Genomic DNA, 21,226 nt, shown 5'->3' with positions numbered 1-21,226 from the left:
TTCCCATTCCGATCACCGCACGACAACCTCACTCGAACTCAAGACTCTTTCACCACACACACAATACTATGTAATACCTGGTAGCTTTATTAAGAACGGAAAAAAAAATCCTACGTATGTTCACTGAAAATAGAATTATCTGCGATAATATTTAATGTTTATGAAATTCTGACAACAATGAAATTATTCTGCAGCCACAAAAAAAGAAAGAAATGAATATTTAATATAATTTCAAAGCGAAGAACTAGCATCATATCGCCCGACTTCTGTTAAGAAATTACGTATTGTTTATTTACTTAAATATTTCGATTTCTAGACTAAGCAGAATGTTGAAATTTTCAGGATATATTAATTTTGGGTCACTTGACCTAACTGTACATCCATATAGGCTGTGAATTATACCTTCTAGGTTTTATTTCGAAAGAAAGGTCAATTTCACGGAAACTAAATCACTAAGAATATCGACATGCGAATGGCGGTTAGTACTGACTTTTGACACTAGGGGCTAGCGACGATATAATCAACCCTTGAACAACTGAATGTGACCTTGTACACGGAATTATTGTACTACATTACGTTCACTTTTAAACATTGTGTATGAGTTCACTTAATGACGGAATAATAAACAATTTATCGCATAGTAAATACTCCACTGTCCATATTTAATTATCTCACACACTCTTTCATCACTTAACTACCACTACCACTGATACTACATTACAAATATACACATACTACTTAAACTACAAGACACATCATGCCAATACACACCAATCATCACTATCATTAATACATGTTATACTGATAAATATACACAGAAAACATTCATATTTTACCATTTTAAATCGGCTCGAAAGGAAAAGGAAAGAAAGGGACAGGGCCAACTGGCCCTTGTATCTACTAAATCACATTCTTGAGTGTTTAATTAATGCCCCCAAGGGGACATATCGAAGTATTAGCTAACAATAGGACCCCTGCCCTGAAGGGGCAGGAACCCGGAACAAACTACATGTTCAACTCATCCCGCTGGAAGCCGTACTCCCAATTTGGGAGTCAGATAGGAGCCCTTACTGTAAATTTACACTTGCATTGTGATTACTATACTAACTACAACAAAATTAAATGCCGCCATGTATGTTAAAAAAAATCACTCGCTACCTACATAAACAAATCTATAATGGACAGGTCTTGTAACCCTCAATTAGCAGGAAAATTGGAAGGTGAAAAATATCAGGGGAAAACACTGATCTTCAGAACCGGTTTTAGGAAAAGGAAAACGGAAATCACACTACTTCGGAATCCTGTCCATAGCGATCGGTGGATGCAATCATGGCGTCACTATATTGCACTTACTATTTCAGCTTTTTAGTCCAGTTTTACTATGAAATTTAATAGTTCATGGCTCCTCAAGACTTCCAGTGATTGTACATGTTAATAAAATCCCAAATATTACCTTGTTTGCAGCTTTTCTAGCTCCTTTTCGACTTTTTAAGCTAGACGATCAGAATCTAGTGTCTTCAGTAACACTTCCCGGCATGGAATGGAAATAATTGCGCCCTAATATCATAGCGTGGGTTTATCATCCAATCAAAACAAAGCATTTTTGGCGGTGGGGCTTTGAAACGAATGAAATTTGGTAAAATCTGGATTAAACTAGTTTTTAGAGGGACCTAGGTATCTAAAAGAGAGGTGAAGGGTGGTCCTGAAATTCTGTCGAATTTTAGATTGGTTACTTGATCTGCAAAGTTCCGTCCAATAGTGGACCTATGTTTTCAGATAGCACTGACACCGTAAGAATTGTAATAATCCATATACACATCCATATACAAGACTTATAACTAATTTAAAATATAAATAAAGATATTGATTCCCAAAACTATAATTCCCAATAAATTTTTTACAGTTTTCCATGTTAATTTGAAATAGAATAACGAACAATATTATGAATTATATGAACAGCCAGAAATTTTTTGTTGAACGTCAAGTACAGTCGGTGCAAAAAATTTCGGGCACCCTTCTATTAAAAACATAATCTCATTAGACTGTAATGGCATATTACACCTTCCTCTCCTAACTCCCAATATTTTCTTCTGTTTCTCATATTACTTTTCATTTTATTTTGTTCTTCTTCTTCCTATTCGTCGCTTTACTGCCATCTTTCTTTCTATGGCGGTACAAAGAAGACAATTTCTTGGTAAAATGTGTCCAATCCAATTGGCCTTCCTACGAAGAATGCTGGCTAAAACTCTCCTCTTCTCTCCTATTTGTTTTTAAACATCTTCGTTTATTGCTCTCTCTCTCTCTCTGTCAATTTTATCTTCTCCATCTTCGTACAACACCACATTTCGAAGCTGTATAAATATTTCTTCCTTACTTCCGTAACGTCCAAGTCTCTGAACTATACAATCCAATGCTCCAGATATAGTAGGTGACGAACTTCTTCCCAAGTCCAATATTGAACCTGCTAGTTAAGAGTGACCTTTTCTTGTTGAATGCTTCCTTGGCTATGGCTATTCTTGACCTGATGTCTTTGGTGCAGTAAGTGTCTCTCGTCAAAATAATTCCCAGATACTTGAAATTCTCGACCTCTTCAGGTTCTTTTTGTTCTACTCAGAGCAGTAAGGGCACGTATCCTCGGAATATTCTCGGTATTTTTGTACATAGTAGTAATAAATTAATTTCTGCTTTTAAGAGCTTTTTTAATCATCATTATTGTCTGCTTTTTAGAGCTTTTGTTGTTTCATGACTTTTCAGTGCCTAGGTTCGTTTTTCTAAAAACAAAGTCTTCATAATTTGCGTTTCAATGCGTTTTTGAAGTTGATTGTTTTTTCTTTTAAAAAAAGCTTTTATTTTTTGTTTTTTAGTGTTTTTAAAGTCAGTTATTTTTATTCTAAGTTTTAATTTTTTTGCCCATTTCCCGTTATTCAGTAGTTTAGTAAGACACCTTAAATAAAGATAGGACACTAAGGCTCTATAAAATATATTCATATTTGAAAAATGCAAGAATTAATTATCAAAGTATTGAAATACTTTTCTATTAACTATATATTGGTAATAAATAACCTCCCACGGGAATAACTCATTACACTAGTAAAAAAAAACACACAACAAAATATCTAGTATATAATGTAGTTAATATTATGCACATCAGATAACGTTGTATCCCAAAGCTCAAGGTATACCAGTCGCAACGTTTTCTGCCTAGTGATGGGCTGTGGGAATATTTCCTGTGGGAAGGAAAATAAAAAGTCGGAATATTCCCGTTTTTTTCTCTGACATATAAATTCAAGGGAAGGAATTTATTTCAATTTCTTTACTTTATCTTCCAAATTATAAAAATGGAATCGTTAAGTTTAACATTCCACGGTTATGCCGGTTAGGCTAAACGAGACGGTAATAATGAGAGATGAATGAAAATGGTGGAATGAAGAAAGTGGGAGGAAACAGGAGAACCCCGAGAAAACCCAGGAGCACGGTGTTTGTCCACCACAAAGTCCACACGGTGGGAGCTGGGATCGAACTTCCAAATTATGGGAATCATATGATTAATTATTTTATTTTCATTTATTGTGATTTACTTCTAGGTTGCAAATAATATGGAGGTTAAGAAATTTAAAATTCGTTGACAGTACTTTATTTAACTAATAACATGATTTTCTAATTTCCATTTTCATTTGCACTAAAAGTAGCAAAATACTAATTTATTTATTTATTTATTTATTTATTTATTCACAAAGTTTCATACAGCACTAGGCCAATTAGCTGAAATTTACAACATAAAGACAAAAATAAAACAACAAAAACATAAAAGAAGAAAACACAAAAAAGTTTCAACTCCCAATATAAAAGAATAAAATACCAAAAAAATGAGATTCAACTCACACTATAGGGTTCTCGTCAACTGAGTTCTAAAATTTCTCTCAGAGGTAAAAACGTTAAATCCTGTTGACAATGTATTATAATCGCGCGCTAGCCTATAAAAGAAGGAGAGCTTTACAATCGATAACCTAGGTGTCTCATAAATTAGCAAGTTGAGAGAGCGAGTTCGCCGCTGAGGAACACGGAAGTTAATTTGCGATACTAAAAATTCAGAATCAATTTTGCCATTGACGATCTTCTACAGGTAAAGTAAGTCAGCTCCGCGACGTCGTTTGTCCAGAGAACATAAGTTCATTAAAGACATTAGTTCTTGTTTCGAATGATCACATAACTCGGGAATTCTGAATCTCACTATAGCAAGAAATAAGCTTAATACAGAGTCAATGCGAGATAGATTAGTAGGTACTGCCATGTTCCATACAGGTGAACAATATTCATTGATCGGAGAAACAAAAGTCTTATAAAACATTGTAAGGGCAGGAAGACTTTGTATTTCCGGAAATCTATAGAGTAGACCAAGTAGTTTCATGGCTCTAGATGAAGTCCAACTGATATGATTCCCAAAGGAGAGTTTTTCATCGAAGACAACACCTAGATCTCTTTGAGTAGAAACGTGTTTGATAGGAACATTGTTAACATTATATACAGTATATGTCGAAGCACATTCTTTCTTAAGGAAATAGAAATTGTTTTTATTGGGATTTAGAGACAGATTCCAGGTAGAGTACCAATTACGTAACATATGTATGTCAGCTTACAGTGAAGAAGCATTGTCAACAGTGTTAATGACTCTAAAGAGTTTACAGTCATCAGCGAAAAGTAATATATTTGATGATGAGTTCGAGTAAATCGTCCATATACAATAAAAACAAAAGCGGTCCCAGCACGCTCCCTTGAGGCACTCTGGATAAGACGGGACTAAATGGAGAGACAGATCCAGGTAGAGTGACACGTTGTTCTCTCCCTGAGAGATAACAATCTAGGAAAGAGAGGAGCGTACCATGAATCTTATTGCTATTGAAAGAGTTTGCAAAGAAGCAACTTGGTGTTTATCGTGTCAAATGCCTTTGATATATCAAAATAAACTACATCTAGCTGGGAGTTAGCCATGAATGTTTGCGCCGCATGAGTGATTAACGCTGACAAATTTGTAAGACACGAACGTCCAGGTAGAAAACCATAGTGAGAACTACTTAAAAAAGGTTTAACAAATCTGTACTCTCTATCTTTAACTATTTATTCACAAAGAATCAACACAGAAGAGAGAAGAGAAATAGGTCTATAAGATAAAATCTGTTTTCTATTTCCAGATTTGAGAATAGGTATGATATTGGCAACCTTCCACAGATTGGGAACGATACCTTCCGAGTAACATCTATTGAATAACAACGATAAAGGGTAGGCAAGTGAGTGCGCTGTTACAGAGAAAAATAGTACTGATATTGTCTGGACCAGAAGAACGGCGAGAAGATAGTGAAGAAATTAATGATTTAACCTCATCAGGGGAAGTTTTAATTGTAGTCAGTGAGTGCGAACACACAGATTGGATCTTAGGTAAAGAGACGGGAGTCCCACGCTTAAAAAAGCTATTCCTAACGTATTCATTAAAAGCAGCAGATCTATGCTTTCCGTCGAAACTATTTTTGTAGTCTACTTCTTGCAGGATACGGGATTGTTGCCTCCGGGAATTTATGAGAGTCCAAAAGTTATTTGGTTCAGAAGTGAATTGACATTATAGATTTTCTACATATTTCTGTTATTTCATGCGAAGAAGATATTTCGAATGTCGCCTAATGTTCGAAAAAGACCTATAGGTTTGTTCACTCGGAAACTGCTTCCACAGCATCCAAGCGCCGTCTTTATTTCGAAGAACAAAACGAGCTTCTGCATCAAATCACGGAGGGAATCGACGGGGCCGTTTTAGTTTTTGCGGGACATAGTCTATAAAAACCCTCAGAAATAATATCCGTAAAAAGTGACACAGCATCGTTAATATTACCATTATTCAGCATACACCAAGGAATTAATTCAAAAGCACGATTTATATTGTCTCACGGTGCCTTCTTCCAGAGCCAAATAAATTGATTAGGCTCGAAGCTGTTATTTTTCGATGACAGCCTAGATCAACGTTTCCTAACCTTTCTGAACTTGCGGCACACTACAGGTGTAACTCGAATTCTCGCGGCACACCCATTTTATATATATAAAATTTTATTATTTGTAAATATAAAATATCCTGTTATTTTTCTGTGATTAATGATCTCCTTCTTACAGAGAAGAAAGCTCGGTCACTGGTTTTCTCCCGTGGTAAATCATTATGCTTATTTTTCATTCTGATTTTAAAATAGAAAACAATTGCAATGAAATATAGGACTCGGGTTTTTAAAAATCCACTTTATCTTTCCAAAACTGTATCTAACCTTTCACCAAAAAGGAAGATCATTAAATAACGAACAAATAAACAAATCTCCTGTAACTTTAAAACACAAATGTAGGTAATTTGTATGCATGTTTGCTTTGTTGAATTTATTGAATGATATGTTAAAATTTCAAGTTATGAAATAAGTCTGCAAAATTAAAGAAGCAATAATGGTTATGACAATTATAAATACGTTTTTCAACATTAAAAATGTACAGAAAAGTAACACAGTATGAAACTTAAAATTGTAGATTTATAGTAGGGGTTCATAGTAATGTGAAATACAAATATACATTTTCCTCTATGTCTAGCAATTTGGTTCCTATAGAATTAATAATTTGTTTCGATTTCCTCGCGGCACACTAGCGGACCATTCGCGGCAAACCAATGTGCCGCGGCACGCCGGTTGGGAAAGGCCGGCCTAGATAATATAATATCGACCTCCAAAGATTCATGATCCGACGGAAACAAATTTCTATGTGGAGTGATGTCAAGTTCATTAAGAGAGGAGTCCGCATAATCAAAAATATTCTCGCGACGAGTAGGAAATAGGTTAAATTGACTAACCCCTAATCCTTGGTTAAACATATTTACAAATGATAAAAAGGAACCAGTTTGTAAAGTAATGTAGAAATTATGTAGAAATAGAGATGAATTACTATTAATACACCTCGATCACCATTAGTAATAGACGTCGGTTTGTCTCCTATCTCTGACTCGAATTTCTGAAGAAGTACTCGGACTTCTCTTACATGTGAATTAACGCATGAAATTTCAAGAAATAGGAAGAAAGAAAGGTCGTGTGTGGCAATGTTACATGCAAAATTATAAAGATAAGTCAGTATCTTGCAAATATTATGAACATAAATATGTATGCGCAAATGTTGTTATAATGGTGAGACATGTGTTTTCTAGCAGTTACCCGTCTCCTTTAGACGTAAAACAAAGTGTTCATTTTTTCCAATCTAATTGCTTCAACATTAAAAAATTTAATATGTTTATAATATCAGTAGTAGAGTGAAGTTTAGAAAATCTACTTAAGTTTAGAAAATCCACCTAATACACAATAACACACTGAGCAAGACTATGGGATAATATGTAAAGAAACAGTATCACGTAACAGTTTCAACACAATAACTGTGTCTTCATCAGACTCTCATTCCTTCTGGCTGCTTGGAGTTGGTAATCACTTATATATACTGTCCGGAGATCAACTTTTAATTAGGCTCGCCCCTTCATTAAAAAGTAACACTTGTGTGGCTTTCGCTTTCACTAGCCTAATTAAAAGTTGATCTCCGGACAGTATATATAAGTGATGACCAACTCCCAGCAACCAGAAGGAGTGGAAGTCTGATGAAGACATAGTTATTGTGTTGAAACTGTTACGTGATACTGTTTTTTTTTTTTTTTTTTTTTTTTTACATATTATCACATAGCCTTGCTCAGTGTGTTATTGTGTATTAGGACAAAATGGAAACAAGGCCTTATAGCATAGTTATAAAATCCACCTATATATAAATTTAAACTGTTTAGCAGTGTAAAGGTAATTCGACTTACTATACCACTTTTTCCCACATATTTACTTGCATAGAAAATATTGTAAGTAAATATACATTTATGCGTACTCTCTAAATATAATAAAATATTAATAAAATAACATAATACCGTTCATAATATACATTTTAAAGAATCTTCTGGAGACAACAGTAATAATATACTCTGATAATAGACGAATTTAACTTTGAAATTATAATATAGTAATAGAATGCAATTTTCTTTGATTGTACATACATTCACGGAAGATTCCCATTTTTGGGAATCTTCCCTGGGAATATTCCCGAAAAATATCTTCTCGGGAATTTACCAATCACTAGTTCTGTCTAATGTTATTTGAGAGTTGATAATTGAGGCTAGTTGATATGCAGAACAAATTGGAATTCATAGAATCTGATGTAATGTATTGCGCCATCGCAAAACTGCGCTACAGTTTACAATTTTATTTCCATAAAAGCGAAGTTGTCTAAAACAGCCTTCGTCAACTCATTGCTCCTTTGATGTAATATGTTCTTTCCATTCAGAGAAAAGTTCTCCTGACTTGTTTGTTAAGAAACAACTGAAATAAATTAGTTTTCTTCAATGATTAATTTCTTTCTTTATCTATAACTACATGTAAATGTATACATACAGAGTGGCCCAAAAGTAGGTATACACCCTTGCATTGATCAGGTATAGCCTAAGATTCTAACTTATCGGTTTATTTGCTTTTGCTGTTCCGAGCTTAAGATATAAGTAAAAACACATTGAGAACAAATAATAAAGAAACTAAGTCAACCTGAAGGTTAACAATAAGAAATGATATAAAAAGTAATGACTTAATCTATACGGGACTGTATACCTACTTTGCGGCCACCGTGTATACTTCTTCAGTACTTTTGATGTATGTTGTGTATATTTTGGCTATTTTATATGTCTGTCCTTAGTTTCTGTGTTACTGATATTTTCTGACTATGTATCCTGTTTGAAGTGGCTAAATGTCCGAAGCTAACTAACAAGAAAACTATAGGGAGTCACAACGGCCCATTGAAAGGGCTTTTAGATTTATAGTACCAAGAGTCGGAAGTTTGATCCCAGGCCATGTAAGTTCATGGTGGACGACATTGAGAGAGAGAGAGAGAGAGAAGAGAGAGGAAGAGCAATTCAAATACGGGACCTAAGTTCACATATGCAAGGTTAGGGAGAAACAAATGACCGGGCAGCATTCATGCTCTGAGGAAAATTGTGATTTTGTGAAGCATAAGAGTCAAATTTTATCAGTCGAACATAGAGTAGAAGCTCCAAAAATAAGTTTTATATTTTTAGTTTTACTTTCCATGGTTATTTCCTATATGCTAAAGGATACTGATGTTTAATTAAAATGAATGATCTTCTAATTAAATTCCTGAACTCTCCATCGAACCCGTGACCATATGCATCTAAGACACATACGCTAGCCACAGAACCAGAGAATAGATATTGTAGGAGCTCAAAATTAATGTGCTAATAAAAGGTTTTCCTTTTGTTAGAATGTGAGCTTAATTCTTATACCTTTCCATCATATTTCGTATTTTTACTAATCTCGGTTGCTATTTTACGAATAAATATGCCATGTCTAGATACCCAATTACTTGTGAGACCTTGAAGCACTTTAGACGCTGAACTTTCTCGCTTAAGACCTCGCCTAAAATCAAGATAGGAATTTTTTGTTTGGTTCGTGACAAAAAAAAATGAGGATCTCTCAACTCCGGTAGGAACACACCACACCGGTAGGTTAATTCAAAAGTTCAACAGAGAATTTTTAGGAAACCATAAAGTCCCAAACAACCATGAAATTGTGAGTGATATCCTGCAAACGTTCAAAGAAATGGGTTACAACACGTCTCTTAAAGTCTAATTCCTACCTGGATTTCTTTCCTGAAAATGTCGGTGCTGTTAGTGATAAAAGTGTGGAACGTATTCATCAGGACATTTCCGTCATGGAGAAGAGATGCCAGGGTCAGTAGAGTTCAAAAATGCTAATAGATTACTGTTGGACGATCAAAAGAGATGTTCCAGAAGCCAAAAATAGAAGAAAGTCAACAACTAAAACATTTTAGTTTATCTAAATGTTCATTTGTTAACACGTAACACTACTTTGGTAAAGATCATACCTGTCAAGTTTAGTTTAGTTTAGCAATAGAAAAAGCTATTGATATCTCTAGATAGAATAACGCGATTCACATGAAATTATCATGATTTATTGAGTTAGTCATAAATCTATGTTTTAGCACAAAATACCGTTTCTGTATCACTATATAAATAGTAAAATAAAACAAAAATTCTTACAAACTACTTTTTGGAGGAGATTTTCTATAAAATTCCTCTAGAATTTCCCCTCATACAAAAAACAGCAACACGGTATACACATAATTATGAAGTGTATTTTATTGCAATTCCAATGAGGTATATAAGCCATGCTTATATTGTTATTGATGTGGAAATTACATGTGATTATTTGCACGTAAATAACAAATTTCTGAAAATAACCCATTTTTCAGGGTCGCGTGGGTGTCAAGGGAAAATAGTGGGTGATGAAGTAAGGAAAAATCCTCTTTTTTACGAGTGCCCAAAGATGAGGCTTAACATAATATATGGGGCTTTTTGGGTCATTGTAGGCTCGAAAATGGTGGATTTTATTTGTCATTTTTTTTGGCCTTTTTTTTTGTTTATTGGTCTTTTCTAAAGCTTTTTATAGGTCTTAACGTCTTTTTTTGCACTTCATCTTTCGACAATAAATTTACTGGCCATTAACTCGAATAACCACCACCACTTAAACATCTTTTCTTTAATAAAGAAAATTTAAAAGATAAGACACTTTTCAACGACTGGACTGATAAGACCAGACCTGCAACAATCACAAGTCAGATATGGAGGTATAACAATGTCCTCCAGCAGGGGAGAGAAGTTTTCTTACTTTAGTTGGGACTTCAGTTTGTATAAAGACAGACCATTAACATGCCTAAAATTAAGCCTAAGAAAACCTGCTTTTTGCGTCAGTTTGTGTCTGAATTGGGAGCATAAGATTTTTCTACGGATGGAAATATTCTTTTCTGCAAATATTGCGAAGTGAAAATGAGTGCAGGAAATATGATTCCATGTCCAGTAGGACGTTGGACGTGAGAAACACGTGAAAGTAGCATCCCGGGCCGCGGAGAAAAAGGAAAAACAGCTTCTGGTAAGACAAAGTACGTGCACATTCTAAGTAGTCTCCATTTTAGAAAGATCTTTGCAGTGCTTTGATTGGAGCAAATATCCCGTTGGCAAAGATAAACAATGAAACTTTCAAAATGTTTTTGGAGCGTGGTTCCTAATAAAAACCGGAAGACTCCTGATGAGTCGACCCTCCGAAAGGAGTATGTGTACTGCTGCACCGTTTCGTTCAACTGTGTACTGTATACTGCCAGAAGCTTGTATTTCTTAACCAGTATATTTATTAAATATGTAATTCTAATTACATTGGGTCCTATTTTTACGTCCTTTTTTCCAGTTTTTAGGTCTTTTTATAGGTCCTTTTTGGGCAATTTTTAGGTCTTGAACTTCCGAGCCCTACTGATTACATATTTGAATTCTACTTAAAAAAAATCTATTAGAATGTGGTATTTTCTTTCGTGTGTCAGAGAAAAAGTTTATATTTTTATTTTTTGTCAACTAGTATTGTCTTATTAGTCTTTAAACGTGGGAGGTTTTATTGAGTCACCCTGTTCCTTCGATAAAAATAATGAATACTGATAGAAATCTGCTTGTTCAACTTATGTCACCTTATACAGAGTCGTTTTGAAGTATGATTAGCGTCATACTAAAAGCCAGACTACTGCAGGAAACATATGTTAGCCGAACTCTATAGTACAGCACTAATCACAACGACTCTGCATAAGGTCCATGAAATCTTGATAGCAAAAATAGTAAGGTAGGTGCAGGTAAATACACCATGTTAAGGTTGTTGGATTTTTAAGGCCATAATTTTCAAGGAACACAAAGAACAACACATATATGTTGCAGAGTAGCCGTTCCCGCGTGTAGAAAAGATGAGGTAATTATGCCACTCGCTTCTGTTCGCTACCCAAGGTAAAAGAAAAAATGTGTTGTAAAATGGTGTATTTATCAATATATGCGGGTAATTACGCCAAGTCTAGGATACTACTAGAAATTTGTAATAAATCTTGCAACTACTTACATCGTCTCTATTATACGAACTCAAATATTACAACACAACATGGGTGAAGCAAAAAATAGAATAACAAAAGTGCAAGATGAAGATCAATTGTAAAAACGTTAATTTTCAAAGTTGGAAAGAAGCTCCAAACTGAAAAGGTTTGGTTCATAAGAATATAATCAAACAATGTCACTGTATTGTGACTTAAAAACTACACCGATATTACATGGAATATGTGGAACAAATAAACACATCTTTGTCTTCCTGCACAAGCGTGGCATATTTCGCTGCACTATGCTTGGTTTTGATTTAGTAGCCATTAATCACAAATACTGAAGCTACACTTACAAACTAAAGTGTTCTTAGACGGACACAAAGTACATTGCTGTAAAGAATCGGCAATGTTCTGAGTTATTACGGCACTAATAACGTATTCTTAACTGTATTGAAACAATAACGTCCTTCTACGGAACCTTCCCGACGCAAACAACACTGCATAATGTCGTAGTCTCAGCCCTGTCTTCCGGAGTATTCGTAAAATCAGACTTGGCCAAGCCTGTGGCACATATTGGAGGCACATTCTAACGGATTTCGTTGGAAACGTCGTAGCACTGAACAACACTTGGCGTATTTAGCTGCACTGGAGTATATAACTGCAGTTACCTTATTTTGCATTTTTTTAACATACACATACCTTGCTTCTAGTACACTCCAACTCACAGTTAGGCTCTACGGAAAACTCATGCTTTTTCCATTGGCTGGCCACAGAACTAGTACCTTAAAATTTGATATATACAATACTAAGTTGGTATCAAATGTGAGTGTGAGGTGAGAGTTTTTGTGCTCTGGAATATCGTCCACCAAGCACAATATACTTTGTCCATCCCTTTGTTGCCTTCCGTAACATCCTTAATAATATAATTTATTTGCAACTAATGTCCATATTAATTTGTCTTTTTCTTTTATATTTGTATTCAGTATTTTTCTTTCGTCTCCAATCTTGAGTAACAATTCTGTTTGATTTTCGTTCACCTTCATTTAAAAATAAAAAATCTAGTTACAGTTTGAACGTTCGCAGACAACTTTCATGGTACAATTATACGTCATGTATTCTGTTGCTATACATCAATAATTTTCAACGTGGTTTCGTGAAGAGAAAGGAAGTACAAGCTGCTGACAGAAATAATTTATGAAATTATGAATAAAATACCAGTTGAAATACCCATTTAAAATTGAGCTTTACCAAATTTCAAAGGCTCTACGTATTTGACAATTTGTCTTTCTTAGAGGAAGAGAGGGGTCGTAAACTATGTAGTTTGCGAAGGATGGTACGAGGTAAACTCGGTTGAGAGCCACTGTTATAAATATAACATATTACTGAATATCGATTACAGACATAAAACTAATAAAGTGATTTAGGGCCAACCCGTACGTAAAGTAAATGTGAAAATTTTCTTAAGGCCCTGCACCATAAGAGGGAAGGGACAGGCCATTCGGGAAAAGTAACAGGTTTACTATTTCTAATTCTATTATTTTGATTTAAAATGTTTAAAGGTGATGAACCTTCATTTTGTAAAATAATTTTACGGCTGCATACTATTAATATCGCGCACTCTATTCACAGTAAGTATCATTAACATGATAAAAAAAAATCCAAATTGACGCAAAATATTTATTAATGCTGAATGTGTAATTCTCATCTATATCACTGATCCTGTAATTTAGTATGGTCTTAGGTCCCGTGAATAGATAGGACAGCTGTGACTTCATTTCTGTTGTGAAAAGTTAATAAGATAATCAATAATCCTTTTTCATCTTCACTAACTAACAACTTTTCTTTCTCTTCATATCTATTTTTGATTTCATTTATCGCTCTCAGCTGAGATTATTACCATTATTTATTGTATATCTTAAAGATAACTGGCCTTATTCAGAGTCATTCTGAAGCGTGATTAGTGTCATACTAATGAGTTTGACTAATATTGTTCCCTTCAGTAGTCAGGCCTTTAGTATGACACTACTCATACGTCAAAGACCCAAGATGTTCTGCATAAGACCCAAGATGTTCTGTGAAGTTGACATATCATTGGAGTCACACGGTACGCAAACTCCTTTGTGCCTATATATGGTTGCTATAGTGCCTTTAACATGACAAATTACGATTCTATTCGGAGTGCGATGTCATGTTACGCTGTAGTGCTACGTCACACATATTTTTGGTGCTCACAGGAAAGACGATAAATCCAAAACCAACCAAACAAGAAGTGTTCGTACGTTACGTAGCTTAGCGCGTGAGACGATTAATACCTTATTGTGTCATTCCTGTACTTAAGAATAAGTAAAAATGAGTAAACCAAAGCGTTACGATACGAAACCACAAACATGATTGTTAATTACTTTTGGATTTTATGTTAATTAATTTTTTCTGGGACAGCGCGAACGCTAGTCCCAACTACCAAAAATTATACGCTCGAGGTCCTGCCTTGGGACACACGCAAAGATCAGCAAACCCCTACTGCAATGGGTAAGCCTCCCTTTGGAGGTACCGCCTTCATGATCACGGTAACCTCAGCGCTGTTAACTAGGCATTTAAACTCACCTCGTTCAGCATATAATAGAGGGTTAGCCGAAGCTACCCTTTTGTTAATCAAACTATGTTTTAATTCTTAGTACCTAATTATATTTAATTTTATTTCAATTCTCTGATATTTATTAAGTTATTTTGTCTTAGGAAAATAAAGTATTAAATATAGTTATAAATTATCGCATGATTCTTTTCTCACCAATTATTTTAGTAGTCTGTGATTTATTAAAAATTATATTCAATAATAGTTTTTAAATTACTGAAGATGCGATTTTCTGCCATCTACTAACGGCATTAATAATAGTTTGGCGTTTGAACAATAAGGAAATACACGTATAATTCAAAATATAAAATACGTATTTCAAACAATTATTTAGAAAAGAAGAAAATGTATGTCTTCGATAAATGAATTCTTGTATATATTCTCATACAAGAGGCTAAGGAAGAGGAAATTCAGGGTCTTTATAATAAATTTAATGAATCTGCACCTGTTATACACTACTGCTGAACTCCTAGGCGCAGCTCTATCACCAGAAGCCCTGAGGAAAATATTGGTAGAGAAGATTTCAAAATTAGAGTTATTCTTGTCACACTTATCAAACATCTCAGCTCATTCAGCATTTTATTTATTGCGAGCCTCATTGTCAATACCAAGATTACAGCATTTCCTCCGATTTTTTCCTTCCTGGCGTGAAGAAGACTTGCTCGAGAAATTTGACGATACTGTAAGAACAGGATTGGAATCTATCCTCAACTGCACCCTAAGCAATGAATCATGGTTACAAGCATCATTACGAGTCCGAAATGAAGGTCTCGGAATCCGTCGGGCCACAGATGTTGCTAAGCCGTCATTTCTTGCTTCTTTTTATGGCTCAAGACAATTATCTGGAACTCTGCTACAGAGAGAAGTCGAGGTGGACACCAATTCATAGGTACAAAACTGTATCGACAATTGGTCTAATTTAGTGGGATCTGCTCCTCCGGCTAACGAGAAAAGAAAATTTCAATCAGCCTGGGACGAACCCATAGTAAAACATCATCTTTCCTCATTAACACAATCAACTCATAAGATCGAAGACAGAGCCAGATTCTTCGCTGGTTCATTCCCTGAAAACGGTGCATGGCTTCAAGCTTTACCGTCATCTTCTGTTGGTCTACATCTCAGCAACGAAAGTTTTCGCATAGCTACAGCTCTGCGGTTTGGAGCAGATATTTGCGAACCACACTGTTGTCGTTCTTGTAATGCTCTCGTCGATACGAGAGGCTTATATGGCTTATCATGCAAGAGCAGCGCAGGTAGACAAGTGTGAACGATATCATTTTGAGAGATCTCATATCTGCAGATGTCCCATCAGTACGAGAACCAAACGGATGCAGTCGTTCAGACGGAAAAAGACCAGATGGAATGACTTTAATGCCCTGGGAAAAAGTGAAAGCTCTAGTTTAGGACTTCACCTGCATAGATACTTATGCTCCTTCCAATCTTGCACATTCATTATCACGCGCAGGTCTTGTAGCTGCTCGTAAGGAGACCGACAAGTGGAATAAATATTAATCTCGTTGACAAATATTGGTTTGTTCCAATTGCCATCGAGTCAAGTGGTACTTGGGGTCAAGAAGGAGCTAATTTTATCAAGGAAATCGGCCATCGTATTTCACTTATATCGGGAGATAAATGATCTAAATCTTTCCTTATTCAACAGATCAGTGTCGCAGTTCAACGTGGGAACGTATCAGCCATTTGGGTACGTTACCCACAGGTAAAGTATTAGAGGAGATCTTTCTCATATAAGAAGGAAAATAACGACTCGGTTTCTTTTTACCAACGACGAAAAGATATTTTAAACAATGCACTTAAGAGTTTAGCTCATCATAACTGTCATCGTCATTGAAAGATACATTTTCACTTTCACGTTTATTATCCCAATTTGATTCTAATGTATATCTTTCTTTTACCATAATTTCTTGTTATTTTGTCACAATTTCGTCTTATCTTGATAGTATTTGTTTTTCTATTAATTCTGTTAAGAGCTTATGATCATTATAAATTAGTTTAAGTTGATCATATGTGTAAATAAATTAATTATCTGTATATATATCCGGACCTTAAAGGCAGAGAGGAGTGTATTTTTTTCTGAAAATGAGTTTTGCCAGATTCGAATGCGTGTTCTGATATCTCTTATTCTTAGAAAGCTTGTAGTTGTATTATAAATACTTTATCAAATAGCAAAAATAAAATTGGATATAAGTCCGAAGGCACTTAAAGGCAAAAAGAAGTAAGTCACTGTTTTCTGTCTCTCTTGAAAATTTAATAAAAATGACTTACTCCCCTCTGCCTCTAAGGTCCGGATATATATATTAAAGTAGCATTACTTAGAAGCTAATCTCTACTAGACAAAATACCTGCCATTGTTTTTGAGAATTCCCGTTTTGAAAGAAGGGAGAAGGATAAATGTATGTTCCAGCATAACTCTGGACGCCTGGGGCAATTATAACCAAACGTTACACACATATAACTTATAATCTGAAACATCGAGTAATGTGGAAATAGAGGTTGGGATGCGAAGGGCTGACCTGTAAAAATAATCGAATATTACCGATAGTAGTGTTAAATCCATAATTTTCGAGATGACTGAGGTGAATAGTGATATAATCAATGCCGTTTAAGCCCCATGTCAGCCCCCATCAGGATCAAGGGTAAGGAGGGATGAGAAATAAAATGTTCAAAATGTTGTTCACATTAGTGTGACATTATTGTTGACTCCTTAGTTTTCAGGGTTGCTAATCTAATTAGTGATAGTCTTATCAAAAGTTTGGCCAAAGTTTAGTCAAGTAAAATATTTTAGAACTTTCCACACTTCTATTTTACACTACTTATAGACAAAATGCATTCCTTTTCCTATCTAATAGAAAGAAGATGATGGTTGAGTTGGGGTTTACCCCCCTTTTAGCAACGAGGCTATATGAGACGCAGACTTCTAGCGTAACATGGGATCCGAACTACATGAGATCTTTCGGGAACTAACAAAAGGTAACTAATTAATAGACAAATAAATACTCTGGCAAAGTGGGAAAGGGGTTCAAATTTCTAGCAATTAATAATTCCAAAAACATATTTTTTTCGTGTCAAGAGCGGACATTTTAGCTAGTTCTTATATAGAACTCTAATTGGTTTCACTTTATGTATTGCTGAATGATAAAATACAGCAAAGTTCCAAAGAAAGAGAAACATTTGAATTCTTTATAAAATTTCCATATGCAAAATATGTTAAAACATTGTGTTTCTATAATCCAGATTTATATCGGCAAGGCAATAATTTATTTTGCTCGAATTTTCACGCATATTGAGAACATCAATCGAATCATTCGAAAGAAACTTTTTCTGGCTCTATTACGACCGTTTATGCCATATTGTAAAATATTGTAAACGTTTAAATTGTAGTATCTGATTAAGTCACCCATCACGGCTTACGCATGGACATTAGAGTCATTTGGAGTGATGTTACTTCTCGCTGGTATGGAAACAGCTCATGAAGATCATACAAGTAAGTTGTTACACGTAGGAGTAAGCCGTTTCGTATGAGTATGCACATTAGGGTGGACCGATTTTTTTTTAAGATATTCAGGATTGAGTAGTTATCAAAACTTGTGCATTGGTACGAAATGAAGCCATGTCAAATATGTCGATTTTAAAACAATATTTAACCGGGCCCCCTTGGCTCTAAAGTGCCTAATTTTTTGTTCAAATAAAATGATTTTACACTGAGAAAAAAAATTGTAGGTGGCGTACTTAAAAAGATAGGTTACATGCGTAATTCCTGTAGTTTTTGGACTTAACGTACAACAGACGTATAATGAAACCGCATGTTTTATAATACTTTCCGTATAAGTGTTCCATTTATACGTACTTTCCATCTGAAACAATGTAGGCGGTTAGGATCTCACATACAAATGGAGGTATATGACATATAGCTGACGAAGGTAACATAAGTATAAGCATGTGATATACGGAAAACTGTTAGATGCCATACATCCTGCAACGGCATGATATAACATCTAAGGGCAGTGCCTATATTGCATACGGATAACGTATGCTCCGTACTGATTTCTATAGTAAGCAAGAGGATACCGTATGTTTGTACAATATACCGCTGTCCGGAGAACGGATTTTTCTCTGTGTAGGTAATAAGAACATTTTACCAGACAATACATAAAATATGAAATACATGGTTTCAATATTCGCAAATAACTATTAAGAGCTTAACTAACTTTCATAGCTACCATATTAACACACGAAAAACCTTCGTGTTGAGCCCAGCTCAAAACACTCAAACTTTAAGAGAATATAACTTTTTCGCATCTGGATGCAAAATGCACAACACTTGCTTTCCGAAGGCGGTGCTTACATTGCTGAATTCAAATAAATTAGAAACGATATGGCTGCGAGCCTCTCTTCCTGTATGGTCTTGCCTTCGAATTAAGGATATGATTTTGAATTATAGCTCAAAATGCAAAACGATCATTAACCCCATTAAAAAACGAGATACCCCCCATTAAGAGCCACATTAAAGAAATTTAAGAACGGTGCTCAGAAGTTATTTGATATTTTCTCTTGCAAATGCTGAGATAGATTAACCTGTAATTGTGATAAATCAAATTAAATACCGCTTTTGGAATGGGAGTTCATATTAGATCAGAGAAATCAGAGACAAATGACAAGTTGCAATGTAGATAAAGGAGAAACCCATAGGCTCAAAAGAAAGCATGACACACAGATCGATTATCATGCTGCGGTACCAATTACAAGAGCGTTACAATCGTTAGCCTCAATCCCGCACTTGAAATACATTAAGCGCTTCCACTCTGAATTCAGACGATGAAGAGTTCGCATGGAGCTATCGTTTAGAGAATAAAATCTAAAATAAACCTAAATAAACAATAGTGAGCCCTAAACAAATGAGTACCGCAAAAGATTTAACAGGTGTCTCGAATAGGTCGACTGCTAAAATTGTATCCGCTGTTTTAGAAGATATGAATTTACTGAACAAAACTAACCAAGACAAGGTAGTAGATAAAAACAAAATCCGTAGGAAACTAGCCAAAAAAAAAAAAAAAAAAACCGTCTACAGAGTAAAACTACTAATTTTAAGGGTCTCTATTTTGATGGCCGAAAATACCAAACTATAGTTTTAATTGACAATTGCAGTAGACAAAGCACTGAAGAATATGCGGATTATATCGATTTGATCGATTGGTCAGAAGTAATAGTAACGAATCCTCCAATTTCGGCTAACATATCAACAGAAGAACTAACCGAAATGATTGTGGAAAAGAGGAGGTTCCACAGTTTGTCACGTTCCCCTTCCACACACAGGCTTTGGAGAGGTAGTAACAGAATCGTCTTCAGAAGTATGCGGTAGTGTTGCACGAGACGGTTATATTTTGTACTTATATTATTATTATCTACCAAACTTCGGACATAAATCTCAATATTTTGTTCCAAGATTCAACTAAGGAGCTTTAAGTAAGAGGAGGGTGGGTGGGAGGAACTCGCTATGTAGCAACCTCCACGTGGTGAGTTCTGGACTGGTTTCGTATTTGTTGGTCAAATTTTTCAACCTTACCTTATATATTTGTGTCCTTACTATTATATCTACTAAACACCAATCAGACGAAGAGCTGCACATCAGATCAGGACATTTAAAATCCTGGGGTCAAGATAAAGTATTAGGAATCTTAACAAATTTTCTATACATACTTAAAATAATGGTATATATTTAAAAAAATAACACTTTTTGGACCCGCAGGGCCTGGTGAAATATTTTTATCTGCCTCTGTTTTGGGGAAGAAACATAGCATTATACAACTTTTGCACGGTACTCAAACTAAATTTTCTGAAAACAAATATTTCAATAATATTTTCACTACTCACAACCATATTTTTTCAGCATTAACGTTCTTTCGGGCTCCCGGGGCCCAGTTAAATATCTTTTATTCCGGCTATGTTTCTGTGAAGAAACAACATTATACAACTTTTGCACGGTACTGAAACTTAACTTTCTAAAAATATATTTTAATATCATTTTCATTGCTCGCTACTTTTTTTTTTCAAAATTTGCGTTCTTTCAGACCCCCGGGACCCGGTTAAATATCTTTTTATCCGGCTCTATTTTGGTGAAGAAGCCTAACAATATTATACAACTTTTTCATGGTACTCAAACTTAACTTTCTAAAAAAAAAAAAAAAAAAAAAATTTCATTAATTATTTCACTACTTGCAACTATTTTTTTCCAAAATTAACGTTCTTTGGCGCCCCCAGGGCCCGGCTAAATATCTTATAATCTGGCTCTGTTTTGGTGAGGAAACATAATATAACATTTTACAACTTTTGCACGGTACTCAATCTTAATTTTCGAAAAAAAAAAAGGCCGTTTTCGGCCCACCCTAATGCACATATAGGTAATTAAAAACTAGAAACACTCTGAGAATAACATTTTCAAGTGTTCATTTTACTGGGATTTAAGTGTAATAAAAATCAGATATAATGCTATTGCAATGAATTGAAGAATTATAAATAACAAAATTTCAGAAATTATGACAACTAAAGAAAAATAAT

General features: G+C 34.9%; 1 non-coding gene across 1 annotated transcript; it reads right to left on the bottom strand.

Moving 5' to 3' along the window:
* Window positions 1-14,451: 14,451 nt before the first annotated feature.
* Window positions 14,452-14,611, bottom strand: LOC145667165 (U1 spliceosomal RNA). Its single transcript, XR_014127875.1, has one exon. It is a non-coding gene; the product is annotated as a U1 spliceosomal RNA (small nuclear RNA).
* Window positions 14,612-21,226: the final 6,615 nt, after the last annotated feature.

The sequence above is a fragment of the Thermobia domestica genome, chromosome 12, assembly GCF_964235325.1.
Source record: "Thermobia domestica chromosome 12, izTheDome1.hap1.1, whole genome shotgun sequence".
Lineage (NCBI taxonomy): Eukaryota > Metazoa > Arthropoda > Insecta > Zygentoma > Lepismatidae > Thermobia > Thermobia domestica.
Note: the sequence above shows the minus strand (reverse complement) of the source record. Positions and strands in the feature narration are given on the sequence as shown.